This window comes from Chelonoidis abingdonii, chromosome 9 (genome assembly GCF_003597395.2).
Source record: "Chelonoidis abingdonii isolate Lonesome George chromosome 9, CheloAbing_2.0, whole genome shotgun sequence".
In the NCBI taxonomy this organism is placed as follows: Eukaryota; Metazoa; Chordata; order Testudines; family Testudinidae; genus Chelonoidis; species Chelonoidis abingdonii.
In genome coordinates, this window is record NC_133777.1 from 71,214,376 (window position 1) to 71,224,628 (window position 10,253).

Below are 10,253 nucleotides of genomic sequence, written 5' to 3' on the forward strand. Positions count from 1 at the left end.
AAACTCCCAGTTAAATCTGACTCGGAAGGGTCTCTCTAGGACAAACTTTAACAACCTGTGAACCCCTTTCACTGAAATGTCAAGTCTCGCAAACCCCCTCCTAAAAATGAATATTTCCAGGAATTTTCTCCTTTACCTGAGTATAAATTATAAAAGCAGTGCTCTTGGAAATATAGAAATTGTTTTTATGCTTATTACACACTATTTATTATCTATTATTTATCAGTATGGTATTTTTATTACATTATGAAAATGGCAATACTTTTCCAAGATCTCAATTTTGTAGCTTGTATCACTTTGAATAAGCCTGTTATAAGACAAGGCTCCTTGGAATATCAGATGTGAAACAGCATGAAGGTATTTAAGAAACCACCTCAAAGAGTTCCTCCTACACAAGCAGTCAGGTCTTGAGCAGTCCAGGCAAACAATGCACATTACAACAAAGCTTAAACTTGTTCTTCATAGTAATTTTAAAAACTATACGAGCTGCCTATTTAAATTTTAAAAACAGCAAAAAATATCCACCTCCTTTCCATTTCTTATAAAGTTTAAATCTCCTCAGTGTGATACAGATGCTTGCTTTGATCTGCACAGGCCTGGGCTTACCATGAGGCGAACTAAGGCGGCCGCCTCAGGTGCCAGACTGGGAGGCAAGGGGGTGCCGCTAGACCCAGAGTGTAGAACATTGTGTTTGCTGCTGGTGCATATATATTCTCTCTGCTCTAGATTGGTGCTTCTCAAACTAGGGCCGCCGTTTGTTCAGGGAAAAACCCTGGTGGTCCGGGCCGGTTTGTTTACCTGCCACATCCGCAATTTTGGCCGATCGTGGCTCCCACTGACCTCAGTCCATCGCTCCAGGCCAGTGGGGGCTGCAGGAAATGGCACGGGCTGAGGGACGTGCTGGCCACCCTTCCAACAGCCCCCATTGGCCTGGAGCAGCAAACCGCAGCCAGTGGAAGCTGCAATCAGCCGAACCTGCGGACGCGGCAGGTAAACAAACCGGCCTGGACCGCCAGGGGCTTTCCCTAACAAGTGGTGGACCGGCTTTGAGAAGCACTGCTCTAGATGCACAGAGATGGTGGAGTGCTGTGCTGGAGGAAGGAGGGCACAAGCGACATAACAGGCGGGCAGGAGAAAAGGTGAGAGGGAATAACAGAAAGCAGCAGGAGCTGCAGGGACAGAGAGGAGGAGGAGCCTCTATGTACCTCTCTAGCACTCCCAGGAGCCTGGACTGATTAACACCAGCTTCTCAGGGAGTTTCCTGCTATTCCCTTGAACTGAAGTAGTAGGAGCCAGTTAGGCCCTTAAGATGCTGATATCTTCCCTGACTCAGGCCCTGCTACCAGCCTGCTTATTTGTCCCCTTCAATTGAGTGTTGAGAGCCACTATAGCTGGCACAGAACAGGTTCAAATCTTTGCAACTAAGAAGGCACGGAAAGCACCACTTTGATTATTCAAACAGATAAAAATGCTAGTGTTTACTATGCAGACAAGAAAAGTTACATTTGCTGTTCAGGCGTTTGAAAGTTGTGTTACTTAACATTTTTGAACAAGGCATTTTAAGTTGTTAGTTCTCCTTTATTGGGGTAGGTAGCAGAGCAGTACCATGAGAGGAGCAGAACTGGAAGAAGGCAGAATTGAGACTTTTCAAAGTTTTGGCCCAAGCGAGGGGGCATGGGGGCATCATTTGAGCTCCCCACCTCAGGTGCCAAAATATTGTGGGCTGGCCCTGTCTGCTTAGCTCTTGGAAGTCCAGGGGCTCCAGGCTGCTGGCCCCATGCTGCCTGGGATCACTAGGGACAGCTCTGTTTGCCATTAGGGAATTTTTCCCCAAGAACCTCCTGTAACATTTCGCGAATCCCCAGGAGTTCACAAACCCCAGTTTGGGAACCACTGGTCTAGGAGAATGTCCCCTCTCCTGTGAGGGTCTTCCCCAGCATAGTTTAATTCTCATGGGAAAGTCCCCACGTGGGGAGCGGGTCTCATTTCCCGCAGGACGTGAAAAGAACCCAGATGTTGTATCAGGATGAGAGGGCGTCACTACATGGACCCAAGATGTGGTGGCAGAAGGTGCTGATCCAGCTGCCTGACATGGGGACTCTCCTCACAGGTTAAAGGAGGCTGCTTCCTGGTGCCACTGTGTCCTTGTTTTTTCTTGTGCCAGAGCTGTGGCAATTCTGCATGTTGAGTGAGTGAAGGTCACCCAGAAGGGTGATTAGAGCAATGAGTGCAGCTGGTGTTGGGAAGCTGTGCAATGAAGCATCCACATCTGCCAGGGGAGGGTGTGGTTCCCAACTAAATGGGAGCACAACAGCGTATAACTCAGGGCCCAGTCCTGCAAGGTTTTACCCACACACTAATCCCATCAATGGGACAAATTGCCTGAGTAAACATTACTCATCTGAATAGGCCATTGTCAAATCAAGACCAGCATTTATCCCTTGGCTCGGAATCACTCAGTTATCAAATGAAATAGCAAGAGTAAAGTTAGGAGAGAGCACAAGTTAGGATGTAGGAGTGTGTGGCAATAGGTTTCCAAAAAGAAGGACTATTTAGTGCTTATCTGCCTGCAAGTATTTGCTTTGTATTTGAGCAGATTCAGTCCACTCATCCTTGCTAATCATGACAATGGTTCCATTGTTCTGTAGCTTGTCTAGGCCAGTCTGAAAGGAATGTTGATATGTGCTATTGGGAGAAGGATACTTCACCAGTTGAAGCCTCCTTTCCCCAGATGGAAATGGAGAAATCTCCACAATCCCCAGGGCATTGTGAGGATAAGCCTGTTAAAGACTGGGAGGCACTCAGAGACAATGGTAATGGGGGGTTATATAAAAGTACTTGAGAGACACTAATATTAATCTGAATATAATCTTGTTTTATTGAGTTTGGAGCAGAGGCTGTGAAGTCAAGCCGCCTGGGTTCTTGTCTCAGCCCTGAAACAGATTTGCACGGTAAACTGGGCAGAATCATGTAACTGCACTGCACTATCCTCGTTATAACCTGGAACCAATAATGCTCTCCCTCCCTCCCAGGGGAACTGGACAAGAAATGGCTGTAAAGCGATATGGGCTATCAATTATTATCCTTCAGTATGTAGGTTTATTTAGATCTTCCTGAGTTCTTAGTTACCTAAATTTTAGCACAGCCAAATACTCTGGGTTCCTACAAATAATGGCCCTTTATCAGTAAGGGAGGTAAAAATTTAGGAAGCTCTTTTCTGTGGGGAGAATAAGGAAAGGTCAAGTCTCATGCAGAGACTGTGAAAAATCCCAGATGTCTTTTCTGGCCATCAGTCGCCAGGATTTGGGATGCAGATTGGCCAGTTTTTAGGTCAGGGCAGATGAAGCAGTTGAAGCAGGTGATTCTGGGTGCAGATCCCAGCAGCGAGTGCCTGGTTGCCTCGTCAGAAGGATTAGGAACAGGCTAGGGATTAATCCTCTTGAGACCGCATTATAGATTGCACCTTCCTCCCCCTCAAAGTAACAAGCACGTGTGTTGTTATAGAAGGTTTAATTTCATAGCACTGGAAAATCTCTTCAGGACCCAAATATTGAGGTATAAAATACAGCCCGTATTGTGCTGCTGTGACCTACTCTTCTGTGTGAGGGGCCGAAGTGAGGGAACCTGCTGCAGACACATAGTGAGCAGAGAGGCGGCTTTGGGGCCTGAATGTTGAAGTGGCTTGGGGGCGATGTATAAAAAGGTTTCCTAATATGCAGAAGATGTGGGAGTGGAGTTGGCCTCTAGGCTGGAAGCAAATCTATCAAGTTTAACATTGGTCCACTTTAAGGGAAAAAGTGGATGCAAATGCCAAGCAAGCTGATCCTAATGCCAAGTGCCATGGTGTGAATTCAAACACCAACCATGTAGTGTCAGGAGGGATTTCAGTACCTGGTGCTGGCCTCAATGACAACCACAGAAACATAGAACCATTGCATTAGAAAGGACTGCAAAGGTCATCTAGTCTAACCCCCTGCCAAGATGCAGGATTTGTTGTGGGCTGGTCTACACTACGGGGAAAAATCGATCTTAGATACGCAACTTCAGCTACGTGAATAACGTAGCTGAAGTCGAATATCTAAGATCGGATTACTCACCCGTCCTCACCGCGTGGGATCGATGTCCGCTGCTCCCCCTGTCAATTCCGGAACTCCGTTGGGGTTGGTGGAGTTCCGGAATCGATATAAGCACGCTCGGGGATCGATATATCGCGTCTAGATGAGACGCAATATATCGATCCCCAAGCAATCGATTGTAACCCGCCGATACGGCGGGTAGTGTAGACGTAGCCTGTGTCTAAGCCATCCAAGACAGATGGCTCCAGCCTCCTTTCGAAAATCTCCAGCAAAGGGGCTTCCACAGCCTCCCTAAGCAGTCTGTTCCATTGTCCTACTGTTCTTACAGTTAGGAAGTTTTTCCGAAGACTTATTCTAAATCTGCTGTGCTGTAGATCATACCCATTGCCTCTTGTCCTGCCCTCTGTGGCAAAAAAGAACAACCTTTCTCCATCTTTTTATGGAGCATTTCAGGTATCTGAAGACTGCGATCACATCCCTCCTCAGTCTGCCCTTTTCCAAACTAAACATTCTCAATCTCTTCAGCCTTTGCTTATATGGGTTGAATTCCATCCCTTTAATCATCTTTGTTGTTCACATCTGGATCCTATCCAGTTTCTCTCCATCTTTGCTATACACTGGTGACCAAAACTGGACACACTACTCCAGCTGAGGAGTAACCAGCACTGAGTAGAGTAGGAGTTCCTAGAACCAAAATGCCTAGAAAGCTGGTACTGGCCACCCCTGGGAAGACAAGAATCCACAATGCACTGGGCTTTACTACATACTGAAAGAGGCCGTTGAAATATTCCAGATCATGTCTGGATGCCTGGCTCCATTCCTTTCTAGAGGAACTTTGTTTTTATCAAGAAGAGACCCCACTCAGTTCTGGGAGTGGGAAAGGAAAGCCCTTCCAGACAGAAGCATCAGGGTATGGGGGCTGGTGTTTCAGAACCTTAATTGGAGAGTGGGGGAAGTTTATGGAATTGTTATGAGTTGGATTAAACTTCATTGAAACTGGTGGGTGTAACAGCCGGTTTTCATTCAAGATAAGTGTACAAGCACTGGAGCTCCTTGATGGAATAAATGGCTGAAACTACAAGGACCTCCACGCAAAACAAAGCTGAAAGCCTCATGCAAGGTTGGAGTAGATGTTAGCCATGCGGCCCAAGGAGAGGTCAACTATGATCTGATAAACAAAGGGGAAGGGGACTGATTGGATTGGAGCAGTGTGTCTGTATGTATGAGATGGAAGCAGCAGGAAATAGCAGAGAAACAGAGAGAGAGAGAGAGAGAGAGAGAGAGAGAAGGAGCAGAAAGCCAAGAAGAGAGCAGAAAAAGAATGGAGGCTGTGGCCCTGAGTAAAAGCCTAGAGAGCTTTTGGGCCTGAGTGCTGGCTGAAGGGGTCTTGGAACTGTGAGCAAACTGTTGTTCCAGTCCTCCTGAGTTCAGAGAAACAGAAACCTGACTTTGTATATTCTTGGTAATTAAACAGGATTGCATCAAAGAAATACATGGATCCATCATCAATTTCTCCTCCTAACTGAAACAATCCTCAAGCCCTAGATTTTGGCTAACCGTTTGGGTCGAAAGGGGTAAGAGTATACTTTGACCTGGTGGAAGCAGATGCAAAAGAAACTAAACCTAGCAATAAAACCTTCCATGATGGAGCTTGGATTGTTGCAGTAGGATGCAGTGAAATTGACCTTTCCCCTCAAAAATCTTTTAAATAACTCATCCCCTGCAGGTGGCTTGGCTGCTCTGTGAAATCTGGTTTCGGTTTAGAATACATAGAAGCTGCCTCCATCCATAGCTGATTTATTCTTTTACGTTACAGGTCAGTTACTCTCCTATTTAATTCCTGGTGCATAGGATGTGTATTCATTCACTGGGCTCAGGGAGATAAGGCTGGAAGATGATGGGCAAACCTAACTTCTATGATTCCTTGGAGTCTGTCACTCCCTTTCACAGGTCGTCTGTTAACAAGCCACTGATGCTTCCTGGAACACTTTGAACTCTATCCTAGTTAGGGACAATCTGGCTTCCCCATGGCATTTTAAAAAATACTCATTTCCCTGTTTATTGCCAGGAACACAGTGGCATTTATGTCCTTAGGGACTGAAGGAAAAGATGCTGCTTTTTATTCTTTTAAGAGACCATCCATCTCCCTAGAACTGCCTCTGTGGCTGAGTTACAGGGTAAACACCTTTGTACAGTGACTCACAATTCCAGGAGCCTCACTCCACCCACTTCTGGGCTCTCCTTCCTGGCCCCTTTCCTCTCAGGCTCCCAGCTGCCTAGCGTGCTCTGAACACAACAACAATAATTACCCCAGTACTGGGTGCTTCTACAAAAAGCAGGTTCTTTGCTCCGCTTCCTCCTCCAGCTTCTCCTCCAGCTGAAGTGACCTCCTCTCTTTGTGGAGTCATCTTCATGTCAGCAGTCATTGATTGTGATGCCACCAGCAGAAGATGGAGATGCTAGGAGGGGAATAGGTGGCTAATAGGTCCCTATGTTTCCTGGGCATGGGTGGCATGGGTCTGTGCTCCTGGGATTTATTTAACTGTGTGGGCCTATCCCTTAACTCCAAATGCCACCTGGCCATGAAAGGCCATAATGTAAACCAAGAGTCCTTCGCTGATCCAATCAAATGTATTGTCAGCAGTAGGCCCCTGCCCAGGGTAGGTTTCTTAGGTCCCTGTCACAGTTTCACCCTGAACTGGCCTTTGATAAACAGCCAGTCCTTTTTATTTGGCCTGCTGGGCCTTGACTGGCCTCTGACTGCTCTTAGCCCTTCTGACTACTGGGGGACAAGTCTCACTGGTTCTTCCAGCACATGATCCTTGGAGACATATCTAGGCATAGGGTGACCAGATCACACAGGTGAAATATCAGGACGCAAGAGGTGGGGGGCAGAGAAAAAAATGGCCATAGGAGCTCCATGCCCCTCCCACCCCCCCACCAGCTTGTCTCCACTCCGTCTCCACCTCCTCCCTCCCTCCAGCGCTTGCGCCGCCATACAGCTGATCAGCGCAAGCCTGGGAGGGAGGGGGAGGAGGAGGAATGCGGGGTGCTTGGGGAAGAGGCAGGACCAGGGTGGGGATTTGGGGAGGGATCCAATGGGGGAAGGAAGAGACAGAGTCGGGGCAGGGGGGCATGAGCCCCCTCCAGGCTCCACTCCGCCTGTGAGTGGAGGCAAAATATCGGGACAATTCGTGTCCCGACTGAAGGTAGGTCGGGACACGGGACAAATAAGCAAATATCAGGACAGTCCCGATAAAATCGGGACATCTGGTCACCCTATCTAGGCAACCCCAGAAATCCAAACTCGCTGCTCTTCTCTTCAGCTTCATAGGGCTGAGCCAAGGTGGTGGGGCCTCCAGTAAGGAGCAGCAAATGCCTGGTTCCTCCTGTCATAGTGCCTTGGGCAATTCCTGTTACTCTGAACTGCTCTGCATATACGATGGGGGAGAAGGCCGGCACATAAGGAAACAGGGGCCATTCAGGAAGGATTGTTGCTTATAATACTAAATAAAGTTTGCATGGCTGATGATCAGAGGATTGACTGAGAAACCACAATGACAATAGCAGCACTATAAACAGCAGTAAAATTAACGGTAATGCTGAGGCACCAGACAGCCAATCTCCCAAAGCTCCAGACCCTGCCTGCAGGAAAGCCCCTCTGATTGGCTGTCTGCCCCACTTGCCTGCCTCCTGGGGAAGAGCAGCCAATCAGGGCTGCTGTAGAAGGTAGGCAGAGCTCTCTCCTCCCCCTCTCAGCAGCCTGACACCTTCTTTATAGGTGGAGAGGAGGGAGCAGAAAGAGGCTAGCAGTGCAGGGCAGATCCTCAGCTCCTCCTCTCCCCTTCAGGCAGGGGGGAGAATCCTTGGAGCTGCACCCCCAGCCTGGAGGAGGGAGCAGGGATCCTGCTGCAGCCCCCCAGCCCTGGGAAAGGGGGGTGAAGAGCCCCTGGAGATGCAGGAAGAGCAGGGGCAAGGTGGAGGAGCACAGCTAATGGGGAGTAGAAGGGGCTGGGAAGATGTGGCAGCCCACACAGACCGCACAAACAGAGGCTGCCCACTCAGCATGTTTGCTGCACTGAGAAGTTCATTTCCACCATTCCCCACAAGTGGCAGGAGCCATGATGTCCTTCCCCTCTGCTCTCTCCTGCCTGACACAGGACAAGAAAGGGGGAATTGTGCTGCACAAAGGCCACTCCTCCTGCTGAGCCTTGGCAGCAGTGAAGCTAGACCCATCCAGCTGACACTGCCCTACCTAGCCCTCTGTCCCCATATTCCTGCCAGAAGGGGGGCATGTGCTGTGAACAGCTGCTACGGTCAGGAAGTGCCCTGCTGCCTCTCATATCTGCATGAGCTTCCACCACCATGCAAAGGGACAGGGACTCTCAGTGGAAAAACTGTGCCCTAGCACAGGGGCTGAAAGGGGCCATGCAGGCTGGAGCCTTGCAAACAGCACATGCTAGGCCAGCTCATTAATACTCCTCAAGTCTGCGAATTAAGCAACTTTGTCTACAATGCCAGATTCGTAACCCTTTATTTCTCACTTTCGTTACTAACGGCTCTGACTGTGGAGCAGGCCCAGTGGCTGGGCGCTGCTCCAGGTGAGACCCATGTGCTATTTCTGGCCTGCTCTCTCATTTCCCAAGCCAGGGGCAGTGCCCTCCTGGCTAGGGCCTTGCACTGCCCTGCAGAGCATCCGGTCAAGTCTTGGTCTGTTGCTCCCTGGGGCTGGGGCTGGGGCCCTGGTCATTGCTCTGCCTGGGCCTTAGTACTGTGCTGCAGGAGACCTGAGCTTCTGGAGCTGCAGCAGCCTAAACGTGGGAGACCTCAAATCTGGCCAGTAGTTGCGGGTTACAGAGGCTGGGACTGAATCCCAGGAGCATAGCCCATCCCCACGTTTTATACAACCAATCAGTAACCCTTTTGTAGCTCCCCACAACCAATAACAGATCTTGCTGTCTCGGTCCACGTACTCCCATTGACTGCAAGAGCTAATGAAAAGAGATATATGATGGGCTGGAAAGGGTAGAGATGTGTCTTGTTGTTATCTGCTTTGGGTTGATCATAAGCATCTCACCTGGCAATCCTGGCACCTACCCCGATTCTCCCTCCTTGTCTAGGCCTATCCTGGGGCCTAAGAGCTTTGTGAATTGGGTTGCCACCAAGAGACAATGTGATTGAAGCAGATGTTAGGAAGGGCTGAGGGAGAGGGATCTGCTGTGGCACTGATTCCCTCTGCACGTGGGCATGCAGTGTGCCCGGGCATGCAGTGCTGTGCCAAGGAGATAACTGGATGAAGTGAGACGCTATTCCCATTCACTGGGAAATATTGTCTCCTATCCATTTGGCCCGTTATTTATTTGTCAGTCATAGATTTATAAACACAGAGTTTCTATCTAGCACTCTCTCATGGCAAAGACACACCTTCCCTTGTGCCTCCACTCCCCAGATGATGCCAGCACAACTCCAGGAAGAGGATAAGTTAGTTTGCTGTTGCACAGGAAGAGTAGAAAGCATAGTTTTTGTAGGTCCTACAAAAATGGAAGCTATATTGAAAACATTCTAAGTGACTGAATGTTGACTACTCATATTGCTATACGGGTCAGAAATCTGGATGTTCTTACAGGCAGACTTGGAATGGCTAGTGGCACTCCCTATGCACTGTCAGCACCAAATCCTGAGCATCAAGTGATTTGGCTTTGTGCGAATTTCACAGTCTCCCAAAGATCTGACCTTTCTTCACTCACTCATTATATTTGAAAGCAGTGTTGCGTGCTCTTTGGCCACATCATCACGATGGACAAAACCACTTCAGTGCACAGTGCTTTCAAACTCTCCATTGATGTGTGAAGGGGTACATGCCCTGTCCTACCTGGGACTGCCCCAGAGATGTGTGGATCTGCAGAACTGTGCCAGATCAGGGAACTTCACTACACGATGCCTGGTGCAAAGCCTTCAGCCTTGCTCACTCTGACGGGCACAAGGGTCCTTAGCAGTCTATGTGTAGATGATGATGAATGTTGGCTCATTAAACATAGAATCATAGCATATCAGGGTTGGAAGGGACTTCAGGAGGTCATCTAGGCCTTGGCTACACTCACACTTTACAGCGCTGCAAGTTTCGCGCTCAGGGGTGTGAAAAAACACCCCTCTGAGCGCTGCAAGATACAGCGCTGT